The sequence below is a fragment of the Protopterus annectens genome, chromosome 5.part1 (genome assembly GCF_019279795.1).
Source record: "Protopterus annectens isolate FY-2018-M chromosome 5.part1, PAN1.0, whole genome shotgun sequence".
Lineage (NCBI taxonomy): Eukaryota > Metazoa > Chordata > Ceratodontiformes > Protopteridae > Protopterus > Protopterus annectens.
In genome coordinates, this window is record NC_056736.1 from 478,735,796 (window position 1) to 478,751,370 (window position 15,575).

A 15,575-nucleotide genomic window follows, 5' to 3' on the forward strand; every position below is an offset into this window, starting at 1 on the left:
TCTTGAAGTTCCTGCACTACCAGCACAGTCCTGTCAAATTAATCCATTCCCTACCCTAATAAAACATACTGTGAGTGTCTGCTATCATGGATGGGCAGTTTCTCATCATCACTCTAGCCAACCTGATAGACATAGAAGTCCTGAGTCAATGTAGCAATTTTCTCATGTATATTGACAACCACTTACTCCCAAAACAAATACTTTATCTCTGAGATGTAGTAACACTATGAAATTGGTGGTAAGACTCTCACATAAGGACACATTGAATAACAAAAAAACTATCATCACACAAACACTTCCCACACCAAATAAGGACATGGCACATAAACTCATATATGCAGAGGTACTCATTAGTAACTTACCAAAAGATCAGAGGTCTCCCAAATAAAAACCACTTACAAACATAACAATGTAAAACACAACAGCAACAGATAATAACTAGATAATAACACATACCAGTTTCTCAACAAATAAGCCCATAAGGCATAACACCACAAAACCTAATGTACTGGCCACAGGTAACTCTGCTGTGAGGCACACTGATGTTCTCTTTACCAGGCTGGATAAGTCATGGTTAGCTGTCTGTCATGTACCAGGATCCATCAAGTCACTCAAGCAATTCAGTCACTCAACCAAAAGTACCAGTATGACTCCATTATAGTCCATGTGGGGGTGAATGACTTGAGACATACTTCACTGGACTGTATGGAGAGGGACATGACTGAGCTCTGAGATTATGTATCACAGGTCGGTATAAGCCTAGCCTTAAGCAGCATTCTGCCTTCTCCAGGATGATGCCACAATACAAACAAAAAGTGATTGACTTTCACAATTGGCTTAGCTCTTGGTGTCAGTCCAAGGGGATTGAACATCTGTCAACCTGGGAAAACATGGTCGACAAGCCACACTGCTTTGCCAGAGATGGTCTGCAACTGTTTCCTCTAGGAATTTGGATACTGGAAAGGCATTAGCCACCCACATCGTGCCTTTTTTAGGCTGTGACAAAATACCAACCTCCCAATATGACAAAATTCACTCTAGATAAACTCAAGGTACTGCTGCTTAATGCTATGAGTCTAAACAAGAAACTGCACTCCCTGGAAGCACTTCTCATTTTGGAGGATGCTGACATCTGTGCAGTCACCGAGATATGGTTCAAAGGCATGGAAAGTACCTCAGCCACACAGGGCTGCAATGCCTTCCTTACATTCAGACCACAAACTGAGCACGAAAGAACTAAAGGAGAAGGAGGTGTGTCCATCTTCATTAAGCATAAGTACACCTTGAAACTGGTCAAACAGTATGAGTGTCTTGAGCTACTCCATGTCCAAATAACTATAGGCAATGCCCCCTACCAAGTCATAGTTAGCTATAGATTTCCCACCATGAAACAGGATAAGCATTCTACATACCTGGACTTACTGGAGTCACTTGCCATACAACTCAACACCATATTCATGGGTGATTTTAATTATCCTACCATCAACTGGAAAACATACCTGACCACAAACATGATGGGTAAGAGGTTCTTGGACTTTGTCAGTGCAAATGCTCTGGAACAGCTAGTCAACACACCCACAACAGGCTCAAATATCCTGGACATAGTACTCACTAACATGGGAAAGCATTGCACACCCCTATTTAATGTCCTCCTTGGTAAGATCAGACTATAAATTAGTCTTGATGTAATTATAAGCCCAGATACCCCATCAAGCTCAAAAATGCTTAAGAATTTTTGTAAGACAAATTACCTCCAACTATGTGATGGTATAAGAAGTTTCAAAGCCCCCTCAAATGCTGATAACATGGATTACACCTATGCCTACTAAACAGTTGTATAGAATCAGCTGTAGCTGTCCAGATTAAAACCAGGTCTTGATGAAAAAATCAAGCCACTCTGTGGACTTCTAGTATAAACAAGTTATACAACCAGAGGAAGAAACTAATGTCCAAGAACAAGAGAGAACTGTCTTAGCAGAGGAAGAAATCCCTCTCTAGCTTAAACAAACAAATTAGAGATCTTGTCAAGGCCTCCAATGCTAATTACAAAGCAAAAATAGCCTCCCTACCTAAGGATAATCAGAAGGCATTCTTTAACTATGTCCGTAATCTAAAAAGGAATACTCAGCTATGCACTGAACTGGTTGTGGATGGCACAACACATATTCAACCAGAGGTAATATCTAACCTGCTAGCTGACAGATTTGGAAGAAACTTCAATCCCCTCTCCCTCTATTCATCCCCCAAAGTATACCTGTCACCATTCCTTAGCCTATAATGTCGAGAGAGCAGGTCGTCTTGGGACTCTCCGAGGCCAGGAAAATGGCATAAATGGGACCAGACAACATCACAAGTTGCCTTTTAAATAACTGAAAACATAACTTAGCAGATCCACTTGGATCCCTGTTTAACTCCAGCCTGAGAACTTGCTATGTTCCCGAGGAATGGATGACAGCAACAGTAATCCCTCTGCACAAAGGAAGGCCATCAGCAAACCCTAGGAATTATATAGGCCTATAAGCTTGACTAGCTTCATCTGCAAGGCCATGGAAAAAATCAGTACGGACCTTATTGACAAGGCCATAGGTAATCTCCAAACTCTGGGCCCCACCCAGTTTGGATTTGTTAAAGGTAGATCATGCCTGTTAAACACGGTTGACTTTTTTGAGAAAGTCACCAAGACCTTGGATGAGGGAGGGGCAGTGCATACCACCTACCTTGACCTAGCTAAGGCATTTGACACAATCTCACTTAAGTATTATAGAAAAATTCTCCCAATTGGGAATTAACCCCTACATTACCAGATGGGTAGCCAAATGGCTCAATGACAGGGCACATGGTGTCAAAGTTGGTAACTTCACCTCTAGCAAAAGACCAGTCACCAATGGCATACCGCAGGGTTCTGCACTTGGCCCCTTACTGTTTGGAATCCATTTCTCAGAAAGCTAGGCAAACTTGGTTGGCCTGCGAGTGATGAAGTTTGCTGACAATTGCAAGTTGGGAGCAATCAATGAGTCCCTAGTGATGTTAATATAATGCAGACAAGGTTAACACAGAAAAATGATTGGTGGCAAAGCTATGGATTAAAGCTAAATGTAAAAAAAAGCATTATTATTCTCTTCAGGATAGCTGACATCCCTGATAAATACACTATAGATAGCAACCCTCCTAAGTGTAGACCCAGTGGTAAGTAATATAGGTACTTAGGTTGATAGCAGTCTGCACTTTAACCACCACATATCCACAGTAGTAAGTAAATCCTTCTATGTGGCACATTTTATAAGTAAAGACATTGCATCTAGATCTAAGAATGTTATAAATCTATTATACGTGGTCCTCATCAGGCCAATAATTGAGAATAATGCTCTCTTTTGCATGTACCTCACCTGACATCTGCAATAATTGAAGAGACTGCAGCAGTTTCTCACTAAAAAATTACGAAGTACACAAAACAAGTCTTACATGGAAAGAATGAAAGCCATGTCACTATTCTGTCTTCCATGTGTTTCTAAAGGGTGACCTGTTCCTTGCTTACAGAGCAATCTCTGACCCAGAAGAACAACAATGAACCACCAGGATCCAAGTAGAAAAAGTTTAATAAAGCCTTCAAAGGAGAATGAAGCAATTCAAAATACTCAGACTTATATAACAAGACCAATCAACCACTAATTACATAACTGACCCTAAATCAAGTTAAAAAACTTTCCAAATACACTCTACATTAATACCCACTGGACTTAAAGTCCCATATTTCAATATAAAAACAGTTTCTTTATACAAAAGTTTTTTTTAACATCAAGATTACTCTTTATCAAGGACATGTTCTAATATAGTGCATTGTAAACCTTCTGGGTTGCTGTTATGATACTATTTAAAGTGCATTGTAAGAGGGCTTTCAAACTTGACATTCCTAATGTCCCTAATGTGTTCTTGAACTCTAAGCTTGAAAGCCCTCATGCTCTCATCCACATAAAACATACCACAAGGACACCTAAGTGCATAAACAACCCCTTCTGTGTTACATGAAAATTTACAATTAACCCTAAAAGGAATTCCATTAATATATTTAAATGTTCTCCATACATATTTACATATGATGCACTTACCACAGGGAAATGTACCCACTGCACTTAATGTATGACTAATATTACAACTAGGAAAGCAAAAACTAGCATGTACTAAAATATCTTTAATACTCTTCCCCTTACGATATGCAAATGTGGGGACTTTATGTACTGTGTCAGAGAGTTCCTTAAATCTAAATAAAAATTCCAATGATATTTAATTACTTCCTTTACTTTATCTGATAGCACATTATAAATAGTAACTACATAAATTTTCCTAAGATTGGAATCAATTTCAGCAATATTATTCATAGGCCGCCGAGATTTTGGTCCACCTTTCTTATTCTGAGAATTGTCCATAACCTTATTCAATAAAGCATATACATTCTGCTTACAATAGCCTCTCATAATGAATAGCTCAGATGTTATAATAAGTTATTTAATAAGGTCTGGGCTGTTATTACAAAGCTGTTTCACATGGAGAAATTCACCATAGGGCAGAGATTTCAATAGATGGGGTGGATGGCAACTCTCTGCATCTAAAAAATGCATCCTATCCTCAAATTTTCAGTGAATTTTACTCACTACTTTTCAATCTCTGACCCAGCCCCGATGAAAATTCTGCACATTCTTAAATCAGACTGCATGAGGGTCACTCACGCCAGGGATCTTAACCTGACATGAAGAGGTCATGCAGGAGAGATAGATATATCTCCCAGAGACTGCAACTTCTCTGGAGCAAGCTTCCAATTCACATGAAATAGAGCACCTATATGACAATCTTCAAACACAACCTAAATCAATGGATGGGTGACTGCAAACTCATTATTGAGGTGGTGCCCATGTCCCTCCTGGACAGACGAAGTTGATATTAACTACCATAGACTCTTATCTATATGAACTTCACTAAACAAACCACCAACAATCAAAACAACTCGGGATAAATATGGATAGGTTTGTGAGGGCTCTAGGACTAATTCCCTATATGCCCCAGAATGCAAACAGAATATTTTGAAAATTCTAAATGCTTATATCCACTATATTTCTGAATGCACCAAGAGAACAAGTTCCAAAAAATTACATTACTTTTCAGTTTCAAAGAGAGAAGAAAGAATACAGTTGTGATGCCACCAACATTTCAGAAATCCACGGTAGTGGTGCTGTGGTAGCGTTGTCGGCTCACAGCAAGACGTTGTCGCGTTTGATTCTCAGCTAGAGCGTCTTCTGTGTGGAGGCATGTGTGAATGGGCATGCCTTCATTGAAGGTTTGCGTCAGGGCTAGTAACTTGGCATGTAAAAATCCACTACCAAACATTAGCAGACAGGAGTTCCGCTGTGGCGACCCCTAACCGGGATAAGCCAAAAGAAATAACAACAACTATGAATTAAGGACAAATCTACCATATATTCAGTAACTAAACTGTATAAAAGCACAAGCTATATTGTAAATAGATACCTACCTGAGTGGTACCAGTGCATGATCATACAAGAGGATCAGGAAGATGTTAATGGTGTCAGAATGTTTCTTGATTGTCAGCAAATATATTCTCATATGATCTGAGAAAAAAAGCATTGATGACTTTGAATATGGTTGTGAAAAGCTCCTTGGAACTTTATAGGTACAAAATTCAGCTGAAATGACTGTAAACCATTTTAGTGTCTGTTTAAAAAGTTACTGCATGTGGATGTGTTACATCCTGTTGCAGTATTGGTTCAATTTAAATTGTATCACCGATGTAAAACTATATAGTAGAAACTGAGTTGCTAGGCAGTATAAGAGTGTATGCGCACGAGCTTGTTAGAATTGCAAATGATCATAAAGGGAAAGTTTGAATAATACAGAGTATAATTCTATCATTTGCCTAAATGTAAGTGCAGTTGACAATGTTATAAGATCTATGTAATAAATGAGATCTTTCAGCTGGATTTTTGAGATAAGTATATGCATATGTAGTTTCCAGCAGCAAACATTAAAACAAGTTGTGGCAATGCTAATGGGAGTTAGAACTGCTCTGGATTCCAAGTAATACCAACTGCAATTCTCAATCTCTGACTGATATTAAAACTTTAGTATCAAAACTCATATGAAAGTGAATACTTGCTTTGCATTTACAAGTATAGGTACTTAGTTACTCTTGATACCGATAATTAGTGGTCTTGTCTGTTTAAATGACTAAAGTACTACAGCATGGGTCATTTCACAAATTTGTATCTATGTAAAATGTTTCGTCGAAAACAGCTACCTTGACAAACTTATATCCGTTTCATGGGTTACATAGTCAATGGCAGAATAACACTTTAGTGGATATCCCAGGCTGCATCCTACATGGGCTCAAACAAGAATTAGCAACACCATTGGGTACTCATTTCGATCATAGTCTAAGCAGTGGCTTCATCCCAGCTGAATGGAAAAACACCGCCATTATCCCCTTGCACAAAGGTGGTGCTTCCACTAGCCCTGGGAACTATAGACCTAATAGCCTTATCTGCAAGGCCATGGAGAAAATCAGCATGGACCTTATTAAAAAGACATTGGTAATCTCAAACACTTGACCCTACTCAATTTGGATTTGTCAAGGGGAGATCATGTCTGTTAAACTAGGTGGCCTTCTTTGAGACAGTCACCAGGGCCCTTGATGAGGTAAAATTTGTGCACACAGCCTACCCTGTCTTAGCCAAGGCTTTTGACACTATCCCCCACGCAAACACAATTGACAAACTCACCCAGCTAGCTATCAACTCGTATATCATTAGTTGGGTCACTTATTGGCTCATAGATAGAACTCATATGGTCAAAATAGGGGAATCAACCCCCAACAGTAGACCTGTAACCAATGGTGTTCCACAGGGATCAGTCCTAGGACCTTGACTGTTTGGAATCTATTTCTCTGAAGTGCAAGCTAAAACTAAAGCTCTGTGGCTGACAAAGTTTGCTGATGACTGCAAACAATCTCAACATTCTACAAGAGGATCTTACACAAACAAATGACTGGTGCCAAAGTCATGGCCTTAAACTCTATGCAAAAAAAATGTATTATCATCCCTTTCAGTAAGAGTGATGTTTCTGCTAACTACCACATCAATAACAACACCCTAAGTATGCACTCAGTGGTAAGATACCTGGGCACACAGGTTGACAGCAACCTTACCTTTGATCACCATGACTCCACAGTGGTAAGAAGGGCATTCTATATTACTCATCTCATAAGTAAGGGCATTGTCTCCAGAAAAAAAATAAGTTATATAATCTCCCTGTACTCTTCCCTCTCCAGACAAGTAATTAAGTACAATGTCCCTTTTGGTATGTACCTTTCCAAGCACCTGCAGCAATTGGGGAGACCACAAAGGTTCTTCACAAGGAAGAGTCAAGGTCTTCAGCATCTGTCCTATGAGGATGATCTGAAATCACTGTCACTTTATTCAGTTTCATACAGACTGCTCAGAGGCAATCCTGCCTTACATATAAGGCAGCCTTTGACCCTGCTTTATTGGAAATGCTGCATATCAGTAAGTCAAATGATACATAGGCTACTCGGTCTAAGGACCTTAACCTGGTATGTGACATTAATAGAAACTACTGGATGGACAGATTTGTCTCCCAAAGGTTACCACACCTTTGGAACAGACTCCTGCTTCATGACAAGTAAGGCACCTCATTAGCCTTCTTCAAACAGAATCTGGACAATTGGATGGGTAACTGTAAGTTCGGTTCCACCTATGACCCTCTTGGGTAGGGGTGATAGGTGCTGATCGTGGAAATAAGGGTAATACTTGGCTAGGCTTGTGAGGGCCCTAGGGTCATTACTCTAGTAACCTCCTATGATCCTATGATATTACAATGGCTATGGAAAATGTATAGATTACATTAAAAGTTGGCAATACTGTAGCAATGTCATTATGAAAATGAAAAGCTAGTATCAAAGATAATCTGACAACAAGTAAATATTTGCTTTGTATTGGAAAGTGGAGGTAATTAAGCACGATCTTAGTATAGACAAATAACCAGTGTTAGAAAAGTTTGATATAAGAGGGGAGGATTTTGCATAATGGTTACAAGTCTCCTCATTGACACGAAGTCCAAAGTTTAATTCTAATCTATGGTTATTGGCTAGACTTAAAATAAAACTAAAGAGCAGTTAGCCTGGTATTCTCCCACAAGCCTATAAAATAACAGTCCAAATAATGCAAGATATCATGAATTGCTACAGAAATTCTTATTTGAAGAAGCATTTTTTAGCTCTGTTTTGACAATCAGCCTTGTCTCAATAGGTTTTTGCCATATTGCTACGTTATTTATTCAGTGCACGGATAACATTTTCAGGTGGCATTACAGTGACTATTTACAGTATGGATGTGATACAGTAAACAGGTTACATTGTATCAGTGGAGAGGTTTTTTTTATTTCCAATGAGTGTGTTGTGTTTCAGTTTTAACATTAAGTGGTAATACATACCTCTCTAGTGTCCATATTTTTGCAAAATGTTCAGATTTTTTGTCTCATATTTTTTATCTGTTCCTCATAAAATATGTGTTTTCTCCTGCAAATCAGTAAGGATTGAAGTCAATAAATAATGACATACATTATAGTTTTCAAGTTCATATTCTTCAGAAAATGCATGCTTTCACAAATACTGTTATTCTATCAGCTTTCTACGTTTATAACAAATATTTAAGGTCTGTCCCTGTTTTGGGGTCTGTATCCTATTATTTTATGCTTTGTCCAGATTTCTTGTGCTAAGAAGTTGAGAAGCATGAGCTAGTGACTGGGTAGTGATGGTGGGAGGGTGGGAGCAGGTCTAGTGGTTATCACAGAGGTTTAAGACTATGAGTTGTTAACTGTTTCTATAGTCCAGGATTTGATTCTATCAGTCTCTATTTGAGTACAGAGTAAGTCACAACAAGTCACTTAACCAGACAGTTCTCCCAGTCTGAGTCTGAAAAAAGTATGCATGGATCAGTTATTTGCTCCAGATAACAAATATAAATATATGAATAAATCATTAAATAAAAGAACTTCTGGCAACCTTTGTTGTCAGATGGTAGATGTACAGACACAGAGTTGTCTACATGCCTGGTAAAAGGACCTAAGCTTGGAGGTGGGATGTGAGCCATGGTTTGGAAGGGAAAGGGTATGTGTGTGTGTGTGTGCATGCACACACACACACACACACACACACACACACACACACACACACATACACACACACACACACACACACACACACATATATATATATATATATATATATATTATTTATTCTATTTTATTTTATTTTACATTTGTTAACCGGGCAAGTCTAGCTGGATATATGTCCATTTATAGTAGAGGCCCGGGGAGAAAAGCTCCACTAGAAACACTAAAACTAAGAAAGCAGTTCTAAATCTAAACAAGATAATAAGGATTATAAACAACACTAAATGTAGTAGTAACAGAAGAATGAAAAAAATATTACAAGAAATGGCATACAGGGTAAAACAACTGTTTTAACAGTATGATACAAGAAATAATTTGCAGTAGATAATACTTAATGTTCACATGTAGTTCCTATAGGTTTCTTTGATTATGATTTCTACAGTCAGAGGTAGTGAGAAGAGATAACTTAATTAAACAAAGTAGGATCTTGTAAAAATATTAGTGAAGAGGGCACAGAATTAGTCAGGATTACTGCAGGGGCATAGCCAATGAGATATGAGGTGTCTTTTGAGATTTTGTTTAAAGAGGGGTACGGAGGTGAGTGAAGTGAGTTCATTAGGTAGTAGGTTCCAAACTTTTGCAGCAGTGTTTGAGAACAGGGAATTCCCTGCTAAGTTGTTGGCCTTGATTATACTAACTAGGAGTTTGTTTGAAGAGCGTAATGTATTAAGATTTTTGTAGGGGATGATGAGGTTAGAGAGGATAGGAGTGTTATTAGGTTGATTTAGGATTTTAGGGGCAATGGTAAGCTGGATAAGATGGAGTTGGTTTTGTAGTTCTAGCCAACCGAGCTGTTTTAGATTCTGACAATGGTGAGTTCTAAAGGGATTCCCAGAGGCAAATCTGGCAATGTTATTGTAGGAGTTAGCTAACTTGAGAAGATTCTTTTTTTTCTTCAAATTAATGTATATTGGTGATGCGTAAAGAAGAGTTGAGATTAGATGGGAATGGGCAATTGTGGTTCTGGCTATAGGAGTCAGGAAGTATTTAATCTTGTATAGGAAGCCCATTTTTCTATTTACTGTTTTGATAGTGTTGTTAATATGGCTATCAAATGTAAGGTTATTATCTATTGTAATCCCTAAGAGTTTGGTGGTGGAGTCTGGGGTTATGAGGGTACCAGTGTTAGATATTACTGAGAAATCTACAGGGGAGGACTTGCTAGAAGGAGTAAAGAGTAGGAGCTTGTTTTTTGGGGGATTCAAGAGGAGACAATGTTTTAAGAACCATGTCTCCACAGTATTGAATACCATCTGAGTCAGGGATTGCAGTTCAGAAGAGGAATTGGCTGAGCATATGATTGTTGAATCGTCAGCATATTGAATACAGGTAGCTTGGGGAATTGCTAAGTATAAATCATTGATAAATAGTGAGAACAAGAGAGGACCTAGAATGGAGCCCTGAGGGACTCCAAGGGTGACTGGAAGGTGTGATGATATGTTGTTCTCCCAAAGCACTGCCTGTTGCCTATTACTGAGGTAGGAATTTAACTATTGTACAGCCTGAGTGTCAAGAGAAAGGGATTTGAGAATATTTATAAGCAGAGGGTGGTTTACCATATCAAAGGCTTTAGAAAGATCAATGAAGAGTGCTGAAGAGAGGATTTTATTATTACAGTTTCTGTTGATGGAATCAGTGAAAGATAAGAGGGCAGTGGTGGTACTGTGAAATGATCTAAAACCATGCTGGCTATTAGCTAGTATATTGTATTGAATTAAATGTTCTAGTAGCTGACGATGAAGGCATTTTTCCATGATTTTAGCTAAGGGTGATAGAAGGGCTATGGGTCTATAGTTAGAATATTCATATGAGTTACCACCTTTGTGTAGGAGTATAATGTGAGAGATTTTCCAGATAGCTAGGATAGTTCCCTCATTAATGGTACTGTTAATAAGGATAGATATAAGATAGGCTACAGCTTTTGCAGCTTTTTGTAGATATTCAGATGGTATCTGGTCAGCAGAAGGAGTACATGGCTTAAGTTTTAGGAGATGTTTAAAGATGCAGGTAGTAGAGATGGGTTGTAGTCGGAAAGAAGGGAGAGCGCTAGAATTGGGGGTAGAGAGGCTTGAGCTATCTGAGGATAGTTGACTGGATAGAGATTGTATAGCTTCTGTGAAGAAGGTATTGAAGGCATTGGCAGTTTGCTGGGGAGTGTTAAGACTAGACCCTAGTTGTGCTGGAGTACTGGAGTGCCCTGGGTGAAGAAGTCTATTGATACTTGTCCAGAACTTTTGTGGAGTGTTTTGGTGGGTTTGTTGCAGTTTGCAATAAAAGTTCTTTTTTGTCTGTGAGTACAGCTTTTTTTGTTATATTTCTCAGTTGCCTAAAAGTTTGCTGGTCTGAGATATTTTTGGTGGCACGCCACTTAGCCCAAGATTTGTTCCTGATTAAGAAGTTTTGTCTGGTTTCTTTTGAGAGCCAGGGGGCTGGTTTTGACTTGATTCTAATGGAATGCTTAGGTGCATGTTGGTCTAGGATAGTTAAGAATTTAGAGTTAAAGTATTTAAGAGCCTCTTTAAGTGGAAGTCTTTTTAGAGGGTTCCAGTCACATGCACTCAGCTCACTTTGGAATTGTGTAAGGTTAAAGTGTTTGGTATTCCGTGAGTTTTTATATGTGGTGGGGGGGGGGGGTTAAAATATCATTCTTTTGCCTGATAATATAGGTCAATGAGTGATCACTTATATCATTAGCGAAGGTTCCTACCTTATAGGTTTGGTGAAGTTTATTGATAAGAATCCAATCTAAGGTGCTCTCTTTTTTGCTTGGTTTGTTTATTCTGGTTGTGGAGTTGATGGTTTGAGAGAAACCATGAAGGTTGATATAGGAGGTAGGATTTTCAGTGTTAACACACTTCCACCCAATATTAAAGTCTCCTAGTATTATTGTTTCTTGTGGGTAAGTTGTTGACATCCAGTCTAGGATAAACTCTATTGTATTGGTGTTATTACCAGGTGGTAGGTAGATACAGATAATGTATAAGGACTTACTTGGGTTGAGTTGTAGTCTGGAAATAAGGACTTCTGCATTATTGTCCAAGGGTGGGTTATACGGTGAAGAGGTGATTTGCAGGCCATCTTTAAATAGAATTGCTACTCCCCCTCCCTTATGCTTTATGTGGTCTTGTCTTAATATATTATATCCTGGAGGGACAATTTCAATATCTTTAGTTCCAGGTTTTAACCATGTCTCAGTCAAACATAGGATATCAAAGGAGTGAACTTCTAGGAGAGCATGGAGATGGGCTACTCTATTGTTTAAACTCTGAATATTGAGTTGTGCTAGTAGGAGTGAGTTGGGAAGTCGAAAGGGAATTAGTGTGATAGAAGGATTGTGGTTATGAGTTTCAATTGTTGAGATATTTGTTGGGCCAGGGTTAGGATGAATGTCACCATCTTTTAAGGAGAGGTTTTTTAGTCTTAGTCTGGGATTATGTATATTAATATTTGGGTATTTATCTTTCTTTACTGTGAGACTATAATATTTAATGTGTGTAAATCTGTGTTATTTGGCTAGCAGGTAGTTAGGTATGACTGTAATGTTTATATGACTATGGGAGAGAGTAAGAGTCTGTGTAGCTGTTTCTTTGTAGGGGTAGTAAAACTGAAGATGTATCAGGTTTCCATAGGAGGTAAGGAGATAGGCTGAGGTTAATATAGGTATGAGTGTGGTAATGAGCAGTAGCTTGGTAAGGGTAGATTGAGTTAGCATGTTTGTTGTAGGCATGTTACTATGTTCAGATAAGAGTGATTTGTAGGTGTTAGTATTAAAGTAAGACAATTAGAGAGGAAATAGGATGTGGTTAATTAGTTTAAGTGGAGGGAAATTGTTAGTGGTTAGCTGTCAGGTGGGGGTGTGGTTCTAATCAATTAGAGTAGTGGGGATGTCTAATTGGTGGGATGGGGAAAAGGGTGTGGTAAGGAACTATAAGTCCAGGGCCTCTGGGGGTGGGTGAGATTTGGGGGTAGGGTAGGGGTGTGGAGTGAGCCCACAGGGCGAACGGAGCAGGTAGAGACAAGAGAGGGAGGAATGTTGAAAAGAACAAGCAGTGAAAAAGCATATGATGTAAGGAAAAGTAATATAAGAGGTGTGTAAAGAGATAGGATAGAAATGGGAGGGGTATAGGAGGGGGTTTAGATAGGTAAAATACAATATATAAAAGGAAGAAGTGGAGTGAAATAGAGTAGTCACAGAGATGAAGTGGAGAATATTTAACCATGAAACTTGGGCCAGGGACAGGAAAAAGATTAGATGCAGAGGTAGCAGGCAAACTGAGAGGGGAAAAGAGCTGGGAGAGGATGCCACCTAGTGGAAGAACTCTAAAGTACAGTGGATATTCTGAGAGGACAGGCCAGGGATAAAAACTAAGAGGCTAGAAGTAAGGTACAAAGCTAGTATGGAGGAAAGGTACACAGTCTATACGGGAATGGCTGCTGGCTATCCTGGCTTAAAGTGACCTATTAGTCACCATAAATTAGCTGGCTATCCTGGCTTAAAGTGACCTATTAGTCACCACAATTTAGTTGTAACAATTCTAGAATGTACTGGCAGGTTTAGGATACAAACATACTTTTGCTTCCTTTTTAATACATTGGGGAGCAGGATGGTAGACGCTATGCTGAAACACCAGATTGGAGTGGGTCCTTAGCCTTCAGGTCAGAGGAGTCAGATTCCCAAGGACAGGATATGGAGCTCAGTGAGCTGGGTACTTGATAGAAAATGTGGAAGAAAAAGAACAGGTACATTGGATAAGAATTTGGCTTTAGTACAGGACTTAAACAACATATGCTCAGCAAATATAGTAACATATAAAAACAGCAGAGATATCTGATGCATGATAAAATATTACACCATATCTTTCTAGTAAGCCATTAATATTAGCCAAGGCAAACCTTACCTAACAGCAATTAAAACATAATGAGCTGGATAGCACAATAAAATTAGCAGCAGTGTCATTCACAATTGTTGCTAATTAAATTATTTAGTGAAATAAAGACATAGATTAATGATACTTAAGTATGCACAAATAGAGTGAGAAACACACTTCCGCACCCACAAACATGTACAGAAAAAGCATTAAAGGCATTCACAGGGAAATGACGAAGCTCTGATTAAGAAAGCAGAAATGGCGTCTAAACCAAGAAAAAGCTATGTTCATATTACAAAGTTAAAAGCAGGCATAAATGTATAGCATTTGGTATTTCAGCTTAAACTCTACTTCTAGACTAATGGTCAATAGCTAGATAGCTAGCCAAGTGCCAGACCTACGTTATTTATACTAAGAACTAGGACCTGAGCAGCAACTGCTAATACCACTACTAAAATAGTGCTATTAAAATATAGCTTTTACACCTTTGTTATAATGAGAGACAGGTTCTCATAAGATTACAAATTACAATACCAAATTGAGAGCAGTACTCCTTTATAACACACTACTCTGTCTGCTGCCCACATCAATGAATTTGGCAGGGGTGAAAAAAGCATCAAGGCAGGAACTTCAATGGATTGAATTATCAAGCACCTTTCCCACAATCTAGACACAAAGTATTTCCCCTTAAGAGCAAAGACATAAGGCGCAGTGCATAAATTGTCTGGTCATTAGGGAAGCATTTAATTAAGTGATTCTATGAGTAAAAGAAGGCAAGCTATAAAATTAATAAAGCTAATTGTGAAGGCAATGCATATAATACTCAAAGAAAAGTAATCAGCGGTCGCTGCTGTATGTTGAAGTGAGAACAGAGTTAAACATAAAACACTGGCACCATGGGGAACAATTACTACAGACTCCACAAGGGTGCAAAAATAAGATTCTTAAATATAAAATAGCACTAGCATTAAACACTATTTGGTGCGACTGAGTAGCGTCTCAATGTGGGAAGGTACAAACCTCAACTAGTTGTAACAGGGGTAAATGCTAAGGAGCGTTATATGGAGGAGGTGATTGTATGTGTAACCGCTCACTTCAGGAGCGTTTAGTTATGGAAACAGCAATCAAACATCACATGGAAAGGTACAATCCTCAACCAGATGTAAAAGAGATTTACGCTTACAGGCATTATATTGTGGGGGCAAATGTGTGTAACTACTCACTTAAGGAGCGAATTAACTGTAGAGTAGAGCAGAAAATCACTACCAGTAACACATTTGTACTTAAATACTCACAACGGAGACCCAACGAAGAAAAAGGTCTGCCCCACGTAGTACAAACAGAATAACGACCTCCATGTGGAAGAGGTACATAATACTCAGTTAATAATGCATTTGCTGCAGGCACAATTACAGACAAACAGGAACAAAGTAAAATATCATACATACA